Source organism: Schistocerca piceifrons, chromosome 2, assembly GCF_021461385.2.
Source record: "Schistocerca piceifrons isolate TAMUIC-IGC-003096 chromosome 2, iqSchPice1.1, whole genome shotgun sequence".
NCBI lineage: Eukaryota > Metazoa > Arthropoda > Insecta > Orthoptera > Acrididae > Schistocerca > Schistocerca piceifrons.
Window position 1 is genome coordinate 1,089,302,369 of NC_060139.1, and position 14,990 is coordinate 1,089,317,358.

Sequence of the window (14,990 nt, forward strand, 5' to 3'; positions counted from 1 at the left end):
GTGAAATGTACTCAGTGCAGACCGCTCGGTCCTGGAGGCGCGCCCAGGTAGCAGAAAACGTACAACGTCGGCTGGTAGCACATCGCCACTCGCTGCTCGCTGGGAGGTCTTACTATGCAGTTCATCACGTTGCTAGCTGACTGCGTTACTGCCAGTGTTTTAAAGCGGAAAACGATAGTTTCTGCACCACCTGTCGACAGTAAACAATGATTCGTTCATACCATAAATGTCCTCATTGGCAAGGAGGAAGCACAGGAGCTATATATACACACTGTGAATACACAACGCCTACAGTGTACATACGTTCACCTGTTCTACCAACAGTTCAAAATTTATCCGGGACTTTTTCAGACAGTAATACATATCGCAACAAATATTCCAGTTTATTTTAAATATTACTGAACCAGAAATTGTAAAACGTATCAAGATTCGGCTCAACATTTAATAACGCAATATCTGTGGAAGACTGATTGATAGATCTTCTCGATCTGAGTTAACATTTCGTCAGATTTTGTTCACGTCTGTTTCGTACTCTACATCTGTCACATTCACGTTTTTGTCGTAATATTTTATCGAATAAAAACTGAAGAATCAGACGAAACAGGGGAGCTGATTCATAAAAAAAGCTGCACCTAATATCGTCTATTATAAAGTGGTTGTAATGTGTTTACCAGCCAAGTCGTGGCATTGTGTTGTCGCAAAGTTTCGACGAGTTTTCTGCTCGTCATCTTCACGCAAAGTCTTCGAATAAGGATGACGAGTAGAAAACTCGTCGAAAGATCGCGACATCACGATGCCACAACACGGCTGATAAACAGAGAACATTTCACGTATCAAATTCGCTCAGCAAACCTGTATTCCCATAACGTCACTTGCAGTTCTCATTCTTAAAATTATTTCCGAAGCTCACAACATGCACTGATGTGACAAAAGTCATGGGATAGGCGATATGCACGTACACAGATGGCAGTAGCGTACACAAGCTACAGAAGGACAACGCCTTGGTGGACACGTTCTTTGTCCTCAGGTGGTTTACGTGAAAAGGTTTGCGACGTGATTGTGGCCGCACGGCGGGAGTTAACAGACTTTGAACGCGGAGTGGTTGTTGGAGCTAGACTTATAAGACATTCCATTTCGGAAATCGTTAGGGAAATCAATTTTCCAAGATTCACAGTGGGAAATTTTAGACATTACCTTTCTCTACGGACGAGATGAGTGGCGCTTGCGTAGAGTTGTCAGTGCCAACAGACAAGTAACACTGTGTGAATTAACCGCAGAAATCAATGTGGGACGTACAACGAACATATCTGTTAGCACAGTGGGGCAAAATTCGGCATTAATGGGCTATAGTAGCAAACGACAGACGCGAGCGCTTTTGCTAAGAGCGTGACATCACTTGCAGCGCGGTAGGATCCAATACGACTGGAAAAATGAGGCCTGGTAAGATGAGTCCAGAATTCAGTTTGTAATAACTAATGGTGGGGTTTAAGTGCGGCTCAGACCCCACGAAGCCAGGGATCCAAGTTGTCAACAAGGCACTGTGCAAGCTGTTGGTGGCTCCATAATGGTACGCACTGGGATCCTCTGGTCTATCTGAAACGATCATTGGCTGAAAATGGTTATGTTCGGCTATTTGGAGACCATTTGGACCCATTCGTGGACTTCATGCCCCAAAACAAAGATAGAAATTTTGCGGTTGACAATGCGCCATTTCACGGGTCCACAGTACTTTGCGATTGATTTGAAGAATTTTCTGGACAATTCGAGCGAATGATTTGGCAACCCTGATTGCCCGACGTAAATACCATCGAACATTTATGGTACATAATCAAGAGGTTTGTTTACGTTTTATATCGGTTGCTATCACTTATAATGTACCTACTGGCAATAGTAGTTGTATCATACGTTAACTTATGACTTCACTAATCCCTTATGACAGAGCACTCAATTTTTAACATGTATGTCTTAGGTACGTGATCCACTGTTATGCCTTATATCTCGATTTGGAATAACAATATTTCCAGGTTAATAGGCCACAGGAATTGTATACCGGTGATTAGAAAAAAATATTATTTAATATATAAAGCCTTTGTGCCTTAAATTGTCATTTTTATGAATGCGTGTACACTGTGGTTACGCGTCATTCGTACCTAAATTTGCTTCACCGTTCGCGTCTCTCATTTTCTTCATAAATTAAGAAATTTACATTACTTTAGTTCAAGTATAGGTTCCTCCTACAGTTGTACTATGCTGATAAATAACAGATATATGTATGAGTGTAAAACAGACTTTGAATATTTTATTCAGCTGATGTATTTCTATCCCATGGGTATATGTATTGCTTTCTAGATAAGGAATATGACGATTTTATCTCTTTCTGATCCCTATTGTCTTTGAAAAAACTAGTATCACGCACATTAGTTTATTGCCATCCATGTTGTTGTTGTGGTCTTCAGTCCTGAGACTGGTTTGATGCAGCTCTCCATGCTACTCTATCCTGTGCAAGCTTTTTCATCTCCCAGTACCTACTGCAACCTACATCCTTCTGAATCTGCTTAGTGTATTCATCTCTTGGTCTCCCTCTACGATTTTTACCCTCCATGCTGCCCTCCAATACTAAATTGGTGATCCCTTGATGCCTCAGAACATGTCCTACCAACCGATCCCTTCTTCTGGTCAAGTTGTGCCACAAACTTCTCTTCTCCCCAATCCTATTCAATACTTCCTCATTAGTTATGTGATCTACCCATCTAATCTTCAGCATTCTTCTGTAGCACCACATTTCGAAAGCTTCTATTCTCTTCTTGTCCAAACTATTTATCGTCCATGTTTCACTTCCATACATGGCTACACTCCATACGAATACTTTCAGAAATGACTTCCTGACACTTAAATCAATACTGGATGTTAACAAATTTCTCTTCTTCAGAAACGCTTTCCTTGCCATAGCCAGCCTACATTTTATATCCTCTCTACTTCGACGATCATCAGTTATTTTGCTCCCCAAATAGCAAAACTCCTTTACTACTTTAAGTGTCTCATTTCCTAATCTAATTCCCTCAGCATCACCCGACTTAATTAGACTACATTTCATTATCCTTGTTTTGCTTTTGTTGATGTTCATCTTATATCCTCCTTTCAAGACACTGTCCATTCTATTCAACTGCTCTTCCAAGTCCTTTGCTGTCTCTGACAGAATTACAATGTCATCGGCGAACCTCAAAGTTTTTATTTCTTCTCCATGAATTTTAATACCTACTCCGAATTTTTCTTTTGTTTCCTTTACTGCTTGCTCAATATACAGATTGAACAACATCGGGGAGAGGCTACAACCCTGTCTTACTCCCTTCCCAACCACTGCTTCCCTTTCATGTCCCTCGACTCTTATAACTGCCATCTGGTTTCTGTACAAATTGTAAATAGCCTTTCGCTCCCTGTATTTTACCCCTGCGACCTTTAGAATTTGAAAGAGAGTATTCCAGTCAACATTGTCAAAAGCTTTCTCTAAGTCTACAAATGCTAGAAACGTAGGTTTGCCTTTCCTTAATCTTTCTTCTAATATAAGTCGTAAGGTCAGTATTGCCTCACGTGTTCCAGTGTTTCTACGGAATCCAAACTGATCTTCCCCGAGGTTGGCTTCTACTAGTTTTTCCATTCGTCTGTAAAGAATTCGTGTTAGTATTTTGCAGCTGTGACTTATTAAGCTAATAGTTCGGTAATTTTCACATCTGTCAACACCTGCTTTCTTTGGGATTGGAATTATTATATTCTTCTTGAAGTCTGAGGGTATTTCGCCTGTTTCATATATCTTGCTCACCAGATGGTAGAGTTTTGTCAGGACTGGCTCTCCCACGGCCGTCAGTAGTTCCAATGGAATATTGTCTACTCCGGGGGCCTTGTTTCGACTCAGGTCTTTCAGTGCTCTGTCAAACTCTTCACGCAGTATCATATCTCCCATTTCATCTTCATCTACATCCTCTTCCATTTCCATAATATTGTCCTCAAGTACATCGCCCTTGTATAGACCCTCTATATACTCCTTCCATCTTTCTGCTTTCCCTTCTTTGCTTAGAACCGGGTTTCCATCTGAGCTCTTGATATTCATACAAGTCGTTCTCTTATCTCCAAAGGTCTCTTTAATTTTCCTGTAGGCGGTATCTATCTTACCCCTAGTGAGATAGGCCTCTACATCCTTACATTTGTCCTCTAGCCATCCCTGCTTAGCCATTTTGCACTTCCTGTCGATCTCATTTTTGAAACGTTTGTATTCCTTTTTGCCTGTTTCACTTACTGCATTTTTATATTTTCTCCTTTCATCAATTAAATTCAGTATTTCTTCTGTTACCCAAGGATTTCTACTAGCCCTCGTCTTTTTACCTACTTGATCCTCTGCTGCCTTCACTACTTCATCCCTCAAAGCTACCCATTCTTCTTCTACTGTATTTATTTCCCCCATTCCTGTCAATTGCTCCCTTATGCTCTCCCTGAATCTCTGTACAACCTCTGGTTCTTTTAGTTTATCCAGGTCCCATCACCTTAAATTCCCACCTTTTTGCAGTTTCTTCAGTTTTAATCTACAGGTCATAACCAATAGATTGTGGTCAGAGTCCACATCTGCCCCTGGAAATGTCTTACAATTTAAAACCTGGTTCCTAAATCTCTCTCTTACCATTATATAATCTATCTGATACCTTTTAGTATCTCCAGGGTTCTTCCATGTATACAACCTTCTTTCATGATTCTTAAACCAAGTGTTAGTTATGATTATGTTGTGCTCTGTGCAAAATTCGACCAGGCGGCTTCCTCTTTCATTTCTGTCCCCCAATCCATATTCACCTACTATGTTTCCTTCTCTCCCATTTCCTACACTCGAATTCCAGTCACCCATGACTATTAAATTTTCGTCTCCCTTCACAATCTGAATAATTTCTTTTATTTCATCATACATTTCTTCAATTTCTTCATCATCTGCAGAGCTAGTTGGCATATAAACTTGTACTACTGTTGTAGGCGTGGGCTTCGTGTCTATCTTGGCCACAATAATGCGTTCACTATGCTGTTTGTAGTAGCTTACCCGCATTCCTATTTTCCTATTCATTATTAAACCTACTCCTGCATTACCCCTATTTGATTTTGTGTTTATAACCCTGTAGTCACCTGACCAGAAGTCTTGTTCCTCCTGTCACCGAACTTCACTAATTCCCACTATATCTAACTTCATCCTATCTATTTCCCTTTCTAAATTTTCTAACCTACCTGCCCGATTAAGGGATCTGACATTCCACGCTCCGATCCGTAGAACGCCAGTTTTCTTTCTCCTGATAACGACATCCTCTTGAGTAGTCCCCGCCCGGAGATCCGAATGGGGGACTATTTTACCTCCGGAATATTTTACCCAAGAGGACGCCATCATCATGTGATCATACAGTAAAGCTGCATGCCCTCGGGAAAAATTACGGCTGTAGTTTCCCCTTGCTTTCAGTCGTTCGCAGTACCAGCACAGCAAGGCCGTTTTGGTTATTGTTACAAGGCCAGATCAGTCAATCATCCAGACTGTTGCCCTTGCAACTACTGAAAAGGCTGCTGCCCCTCTTCGGGAACCACACGTTTGTCTGGCCTCTCAACAGATACCCCTCCGTTGTGGTTGCACCTACGGTACGGCTATCTGTATCGCTGAGGCACGCAAGCCTCCCCACCAACGGCAAGGTCCATGGTTCATGGGGGGTTGCCATCCATATCATTTTTATAACGGTTCGCGAAGTTTGTTGTGGAGGAAGTTATTCAAAACCCTGGTTCTGTGAGTAGTGCTGAGCGTGCGTTTCGGAGACGATTCGAACTTGGCCAACATGATCCTGTCCCGGATAGAAAAACTATTCAACTGTGGGTGTCAGACCTTAAAGAGACACGTTCAGCAGTGGAAAGAAAACCCACCGGCGGTCCTGGGACTGCAACAACGTCGGAAAACGTGACGCGTGTGGGAGTGTCTAGGCGACCATCACTATTACGTTCAGCACTTAAACATGCAGCTGCCCTGGGATTACCTGATAGGAGTGTAAAAAGAACTCTTCATAGAGAACTTCATAATCACCCCTTCAAAATGATGGTTACCCAGGAATTAAGTGAAAGAGGTTTTGAAACTCGCAGAGCTGCGTGTCAGGAGATTCTTTAAAACATTCCACCTGGCGCTTTGTTTATTTCTTCGGATGAGGCGCATTCACACTTACCAGGAACTCTAAACAAACAGAATTTGTGCCACGCTGCTGCAAACAACAGTGAAATTGATCAGCGACCACTACACGGCCCCCGTGTCACTCTCTGGTGCGCCGTTGCTCAATGTCTCGTGTGACGACCGTATTTTTTCCAAGAAGGTGTCCACACGGTGACGGTTAATTCAGACCGTTATTGTCCCATGCTAGTAACTTCCTCCAACCTAGGCTGAACCAGTTTATTGGAGATCATGAAGTGTAATTCCAGCAAGACGGAGCAATATCCCACACCTCTCATCGCTCTATGGAAATGCTGCGCGAGTCAGTTCCTGGTCACCTTGTCTCTTTGCGAGGAGACATCACGTGGCCCTCATGCTCGCCTGATTTATAGCCTTGTGATTTTTTTCTTTGGAAGCACTTAAAGGCTCTAGCGTACAAACATCGTCCCACAACACTGCAGGCTCTTAAAGAGGCCATTACCCAAGAAGTAGCAGCCATTCCAAGAGAAATGACAGCAAGATGTATGGAGAACTTTCGGGATAGGCTTCGTCAATGCGTCAACAATAGAGGACGTCATTTAACAGATATAATTTTTACGACCAAATAATCCAAAATGGCAAACTATGTATTTTTCAGAAATAAAAGTAATGGTTCTCTATTATATTTAGTTTTTCCGTGACAAACTATTACAATGAGGACCCTCTACTTTCCAGATTTACTCCGTTTATCCTGCCTAGTAAGTATTCCACACCGCACAACAGTACTGCAACAGGCGACGGACAAGCGTAGTGTAGGCAGTTTCTTTTGCAGATCTGTAACAATTTCTCAGAGTTCTGCCAATAAAACGCAGTCTTTGTTTCGACTTCCCCATAACATTTTCTTCGTATTCTTTCCAATTTAAGTTGTTTGTAGCTGAAATTCCTATGTATATAGTTGAATTTGCGGCCTTTAGATTTGACTGATTTATGGTTCAAATGGCTCTGAGCGCTATGGGACTCAACTTCTGAGGTCTTTAGTCCCCTAGAACTTAGAACTATTTAAATCTAACTAACCGAAGGACATCACACACATCCATGCCCGACGCAGGATTCGAACCTGCGACCGTAGCGGTCTCGCTGTTCCAGACTGCAGCGCCTAGAACCGCACGGCCACTTCGGCCGGCGACTGATTTATCGTGTAACAAAAGATTAAAGGATTTCTTCTAGCACTCATGTGGATGACCTCACACTTTTCGTTACTTAGGGTCAATTGTTAATTTTCGCACCGTACAGACATTTTCTAAATCGTTTTGCAATTTGTTTTGATCTTCTGATGACTTTAATAGTCGATAAACGACAGCGTCATCTGCAAACAGCCTAAGCCCGTTGTTCAGATTATCCATTAAATTATTTATATAGATAAGGAACAGCAGAGAACCTGTAACAGTATCTTGCGGAGCGCAAAAATTCACAATTGTTTTAATCGATGACTTTTCGTCAATTACTACGAACTGTAACCGCTCTGACAGGAAAACACGAATCCAGTAGCATAACTATGGCATTCAAATTGATTACAAGGCGCTGGTGAGGTATAGTGTCAAAGGCATTCTGGAATTCTAGAAATACGAAACCTATCTGATATCCTTTATCGATAGAATTCAACGCTTCGTTTGAGTTAAGAGCTACTTGTATTTCAGAAGAATTCTAAATCCGTGTTGAGTGGGTGTCAGTAGACCGTTCTCTTCTACTTAATTCATAATGTTCTAACACAATATATGTTAGAAAAGCCTTTTGCATATCAATGTTAATAAATGGGCCTGTAATTCAGTTGATTACTGTTATTGCCTTTCTTGATTGTTGGTGTGACCTGATCAAGTCTGCTGTCTTTGGGTACGGATCTTTCGTCAAGCGACAGGTTGTACACGATTGTTAAGTATGGAGCTGTTGCATCAGCATACTGTGGAAAGAATTCAACTGGAACACGAACTGGACTCAAAGACTTGTTTCTATTATTTACGTAGTTTCTCAACTCCGAGAATATCTACTTCCAAATTACTCTTGTTGGCAGATGCTCTCGATTCGAATTCTGGAATATTTTCTTTGTCTTCTTTGTTGAAGGAATTTCGGAAGACTATGTTTGGTAACTCAACTTTAGCAGGACTGCCATCGATACTGTTTCCATTTCTACGGCACAGAGAAGGCAGTGACTGCGCCTTGCCGCTAGTATTCTTTACATACGACCATAATGTCTTTGGTTTTTGTGCCAGGTTCGAGACAAAGTTAGTTGTGGAAACTTTGTAGGCATCTCGCGTTGAAGTTTGCCCTAAATTTCATGCCTCAATAAAAGTGTTGAAATTCAGCTTTGTTTAAATTTTGCATGCTTGTTTTGGTATTTCTGCAACAGAGTTCTGTGCACCAAGGGGGATCAGTTCCGTGTTTTATTAATTTATATGGTATAAATCTGTCAATTGCTGACAATACCGTTTCTTTGGACTGAAGCCACATCTGGTCTACACTACGCTGTTAATTTGGAACATGTGCAGATTGCATCTCAGGAAGGCGTCAAACGAATTTTTATCTGTTTTTTGGAATAGATAATTTTTCGATTATTTTTTGTGGATGTGGCTGTTACGGTAATGTCCCACTACAAATTCCTCTATCCATTTTTATGCTCGTTATCAGCTCAATTCGTACGCATGACGTCATTTCCGTTTTCATTACAATTTACTATTCGAGTGGCTCAAATTAATTACTCCAAATTATTGTCAGGGGATCGTTTTTGCACAATTTCGAAAGATGTTTTATATGAGATATAAGTCCGGATTTAAAAACTTATGTTAGCCAACATATCGAGGGTAAACTGAAGTCACCGCCAACTATAACTATATCACTCAGGTACGTGTTTGAAATTAGAGTCAAGTTTTCTTTGACCCTTGCAGCGGATCCATATTGATGTGTTTTCGTTGGTGCCGGAAAATGACTTAGAAAAGAAAGGGGCCAACAGCATAGCAAATAAAGGATAACTACACAGCTTACTATGGACAATGTTTTCTTCCACAAAAAAAGAAGAACTGCATCTATACCAAGATTTGTATATAACCGCCAACAAATATAATCTCCTACATGCATACACACACAGCCTTGGGTTGATTTCTAGAGTTACATTTAGAGTCAAATCTTCCATTTACCTTCGACACATGTTCGGCGTCCCCTCCACGTGGTGCACTTCTAGACAATATTCAAACTCATCCCAGAATTTTTTTAGCATACCAGGTACCACGAGTTACTGAATTCATTGCTGTTGCTACGTGGTGTGGTAAATCATCCAAATCTGTGGCAAAGGTAAGAACATTCATGAGGTATTTCAGAAATCAATGCAAAAAATTTAAAAAAATTGGAGACCAGGCGAAAGCAGGGCCATTGGTTCAGTGCCACACTTGGACGCCCCGCACTCTCGACGAACATTACGCCTCAGTGTTTCCAACTGATGTGCACCTCTTGAAACCGAGTACGCAAAACGACTTTTGCTGCTGTGTTATCGCCGCCTCGGCTCGGCGTACGTTGGGTTATAAGCGAACCAGTGACCTAGCTGTATTAGCAAGGAACGTATCGGCACAGAATGATCCGCAGCTTCCAGCTCGAGTCAAAGTAACGTGTTAGTTTCAATGCGTAATTTAAAATTCAGCCCAGTTTCCATTTTCATTCCTGAAGTACATATAACCATTTCAGATCGGATGACTGTTTCTTGGAGCACCCTATATTTCGTTGCTTAGAGCCCATTAAGACCCAGTTTTACATTCTGCACAGCACTCAAGTCCGATTTCCGAGGTCGAAATTTTCTAGGCGTTCATACTACATTCAATACTTACTTCTGTTCTGAAAATACAGTACTCTGACAATGACCTCGGTGATGAGTGCCCTAAATCCTCAAACACACACAAAATACGGTACTACCACAAATTGAGACGATTCCTCTCTATTCAACTGCGGTACACCTACTGTAGAATGCAGTTGCTGCACTGCGATGACTGCGGATACCTCTCTGAAATTGCGACGATTGTCAGCCCAAATTAGGATCAGAAGTAGGCGGCCATGAGATATGGTGTGACGGAATTTTCTGTGGTGCATTATATTTCTTCTCTCTTGCAATTGTGTCAGCAATTTTACATAAAACACGTGAATTTTGTAAATAAAGCAGTGCGCATTTATACTCTCTATTGTATTAGTACTACGTCCAGAGAAATTAAAATGAACGTGAGATCACAGGAATAGACATGAAAGTATAATGAGGGGACATGTGATAACGCCACAAACTTGAAGCCGACGCCCTCAATCTTAGTTGCTGTAGCATCCGGTGGACGCCTTGAGAATAAAAGGTGGGAAACCGACCAAACCTAACAACATTTGTTCTCAGCATTTTCGGGAAGACGGCATTGGTCGAACATCAGTTTCGTCAGTCCTTATTGAGGAAAATTCTGGATGACGAAAGCCACCTTTCCACTCGACATTCTTATCTTATTCTTCATTCGAAACGTGTAATAAAAAAACTTACAGTAACGAGGTTCGTGATGTGTCGTGTTACGGAGTCAAGGATTCATTTATGAACAGAAAGTGCCTGAAAATGCCTTCTTCACTATGTGTTATTCGAGAAAGCACTGTGACATTTTCTGCTGATAACAGCCGTTTCCTGCACACGACAGAAATTAAGAACTAGAAGCAATCGTAAACAGTAGTCCGCTATTCTTCTGGGACTTCCAACATGGCTGCTTCTAATCGACGTACAGCGTTATTCTGTAGCGCCAGCCATCCTTTTTATACCCCCGTAAGAATGGGAATATGGGGAGCGTTGAAGTACAGAGATGATGTAATGGCGTTTACTTCTTAATAGCAGGTGTCCCGAGAAGCACAAAAGTTAAGGCGAAGGCCACTGAGAATTGATTCTCGGTATGGAAAACCGAATAACTGCCCAACAGATATTGGTGGTCGAGTTGCAGTGTTTAAGGGCAATTATTATAGGACGTATTTATGATGTGATACACTTATTCATGGAAAGAGTGTTACGGTTTGGTAGGCCCTTAATATAAATAGTGTCGTGGAAGGAAGAAGTTATGACTGATGACAGTATGAGGGTGTAATATGGCTAATTACATTTAGATTGTAATCTATAGACGACCGCACATTTGCCTAAATATAAACTGATGGTGGGAACCTGCACAAATGAAACCGGTGTCTGTGACCGTTTAATCTCCATCCAGTCTGGACATCCGACCATAAACCGTTTTAGATGCAAAGTCCGATCAAAAAGTTTCCATTCGAGAGCCACACTAATCAACTGCCTACATGCCGTTGCTTACATTTCCACATCGGAGCAGCGTCTGGTTTGCATATCTGTTGGAGCAACGCCCTCAAAGGGAAACTTTTTGGTCGGTCCTTTCCTACTTGCAGATATTGCTATACCAGTATTCCAGCGACCCATGAGTAATGTAGATTAATCAATCATTTAACGACGTATTACGTAATATTCCAGAAGTCGGAGTCGCAGCACTGTACAGAGCTTCAGAGATTGCAGCATCACTCGCTGTATTCATACGCCAAGAGTCGGGTGCAACTTAATGTGCCAAAATGTTTGATCACAGAAAACGTAAAGTGCAGAAGCTGATCAAAAATAAACTTAGCCACCTGTGCATTCAGTGTGTGGCAAGCATTAATATTTAGGAACCAATATTGAGATTAAAAACTGCCCCCTCAAGTTCAATGAAACGTCATTTTAGAACCATTCTCGCAAGCCAAATAACTTGAACGCAGACAGAATTACTTAGCGGTTTTGTGACTACTATTTTGCAGATGGCGGTAAGTCACTGATAAAATATGTGTAGCGAGTAATGAAAGTTTTCACGGCGTGTACGGTACGGTCGGTTTGCGACGATTTAGAGTTGACAGTGGGCATGCGGGAGTGTACTTTGAAAGGTGAATGGCGTATGCACTTTGAAATAATTGCTGTTTGTATCATATAGTTTGTATTCTTTTTTCCTATGTTATAAAGGTTTATTAACAATTGAAGGGCCCAGATTATTACCGTTCATCTATGAAGTTACTTATAGTTGTGTCGTATTGGGGGGCCCCTTATTCATAGTAACGCATCATAAGTCAAAGCTAGGAAACTCTAAATACTTCAGTAATTATATTGCAGCTATAACACTTTCAGTATTGAAAACTCGTTGTGCTATGTAATTGTTATGAGATTGTTATTTAGGCACACAGAAATCAAAATGCTTGTTACTACACTGTATTTGTGTGATTTTAACGCAACATATGTTTATGCAATTTCAGTTTCATTACGGTTATGACGTACAGCGTACCAAAAAGTAATGGAAGTTATACAGACGGAAACAAGGTTCATGTATTCAAGTTCACTAAAGACGATGCAACAAGTCAGAAATGGCTCCATTCAGTTGTAAAGCAGGAGTTCACTGTTACTAATTATTCAGTGTAAGTTTTGTTTAGTATGTAATTTAGTAATGCTTGTTTTCGATTACAGTAAATTATTGTTTGCCAGAACACTTTTCTTGTATCCATTACGATTAATGTACTTCACTGCTCATTTTTCAGTTGCGTCAAAAGCATTTCGAAGCCAGGGACGTTATCAGGCAAACAGACAACAAAACCATAGCTGCTCCACTTTCAAAACCACGACTTCATTCTAATGCCGTGCCAGGCATTTTTCCGATCTGTCTAAACTACCTATCCTCATCTGCAGGACTATCCAGAGAGGAACCAGAAGAAAAAGCACTTTGGAGGCAGCAGTATTGCAGAAATGCATCAAGATCAGTGTTGCCAGCCATAACGAGCATACAAAAAGAATTTCATGTAATAGCTTTGATGAACTGAAAGACAAAGTTAATGTGATACCTTTACAGAAGAATTCGGGAAAATAGCGAAAGAAGAGCGTATTATTTATGTGTGTAGGTATCGATTTATCTGTGCAGTCTTATTACACAGTGTATATTTTGAATGATAATCATTTCAAAGTGTATATCTATTCGATAGAAGTTCCATTAAACAAATTCTAGTCTCTGAATTTGTACTCGAAGTTGTATTGGTAACAGATAACAGTGTGAATACAACTGATGTGGATGTCTCCGTGTTATTGTACACAAATATTGGTTAGAAGAGTGTGAATGTTTTATTAAACAAGTACTGTTCATTTGAAAATTTTGAAAATGTCGCTAACAGCTCATACACACGAAAGTAACGATTTTTTTGAAATAGGTCACTAGTTTTGTTTGCAAATGTTCCTGTCACGCTGTCTAAGCTAAGCACGAGATTAATCAAAGTTACTCGTTCTTGTTTACTTTTGCCTCATTTCTACGTAAACAACTATATACCTGTCTGTTTTTCTGTTAACTAATCTCATTCAAGTATGACCTCTAACATCGCTCATTTTATTAACCATACAGTTTGTGCATATTACGACCGCCGCTCGGCTATGACGTCATGATTCTGTTTTTTGTCCTTGTCTCCAGGTGGCGTTGTAGCTGCGCCGCGACAGGCCACGCTATCGCCGACTATAGCTACTGCGTAGTCTGAGGTATGGACATCAGTGAAAAACAAAACAATACGTAATTGCTACTCTGCAACGAAGCGGTGGTGATTTAACAACATGACAATTAGTGTAACAAATCATACATTGAATTAGACTATTTTATTGGATATTCAACGCCTCTGACAACTCTTTTCACCGAAAATATACAAGTAACTAAACTGTGATCGTTTCACACGAATTCTGCTTGCTGTGTGACACTCTCTTGGTTGGTTCAAATGGCTCTGAGCACTATGGGACTTAACATCTGTGGCCATCAGTCCCCTAGAACTTAGAACTACTTAAACCTAACTAACCTAAGGACATCACACACATCCATGCCCGAGAGCAGAATTCGATCCTGAGACCGTAGCAGTCGCGCGGTTCCGGACTGAGAGCCTAGAACCGCTAGACCACCGCGGCCGGCCACTCTCTTGGCAACATAGTCCTGAACAGTGTTAGTGATGGAATGTTACAACGTAACAACGTAACCGGCAACTTAAATTTTATAAAATTACCAAAACGTCCAACCTTGAAGTTCTTACAAAAAGTACAAACACTCGGAATCTCGGTAACAAATGAACTGAGTTACCTGGTGCAGATCCTTCCACCACCTCTTATCATAACAGATAACAGCCAACGAGGACTATTCTCGTTTTTCATGAGGGGAAATATTTTCAAATTGCATTACGACATTTTAACACTGCCAACAAGGACGAGTAGTCTAGACTTCACGCAGGGTAAAATTTCAAATATCTTCGGATCAATCGTATGCTCAAAAGTATGGAAAATGGGAATCAGAGTATCTGAAACCCTTATCAAGACATGGGATCCTCCACTCACGGAGTTAGAGGTCGATATAACATGGATACCAAAAGCTTGAAGAAATATTAGATCACATACTTTCGAGTTCAGCTACGTGTACAAGAACCACAATACACAGTATATGTTACAAAAAAAAAGATATAAAAGAAACAGATATGAGTTTTTATCGATGAACCTCAAACAAATTACCTAGAGCACCCGCAGCCCATACATCAGGAGGAACCTGTACAGTAAAGCCTTACTATCTAATGTTAAAAGCATGCATTACATGACAGTCAGCGGAAAAACGTCAACTAACGAAAAATTATACAACATCCACCTCAGCACAACTTTATTATACGACACACGTGTTGTCGTCTATATTTCAATTCGCAGGTGCACCGCATATGACACCTATTCTTA

General features: G+C 40.8%; 1 protein-coding gene across 1 annotated transcript in view; it reads right to left on the reverse strand.

Moving 5' to 3' along the window:
- LOC124776148 (PDF receptor-like) overlaps nucleotides 1-14,990 on the reverse strand; it is a 397,145-nt gene that overhangs the window by 47,920 nt on the left and 334,235 nt on the right. The gene's annotated exons all lie outside the window — the stretch shown is intronic.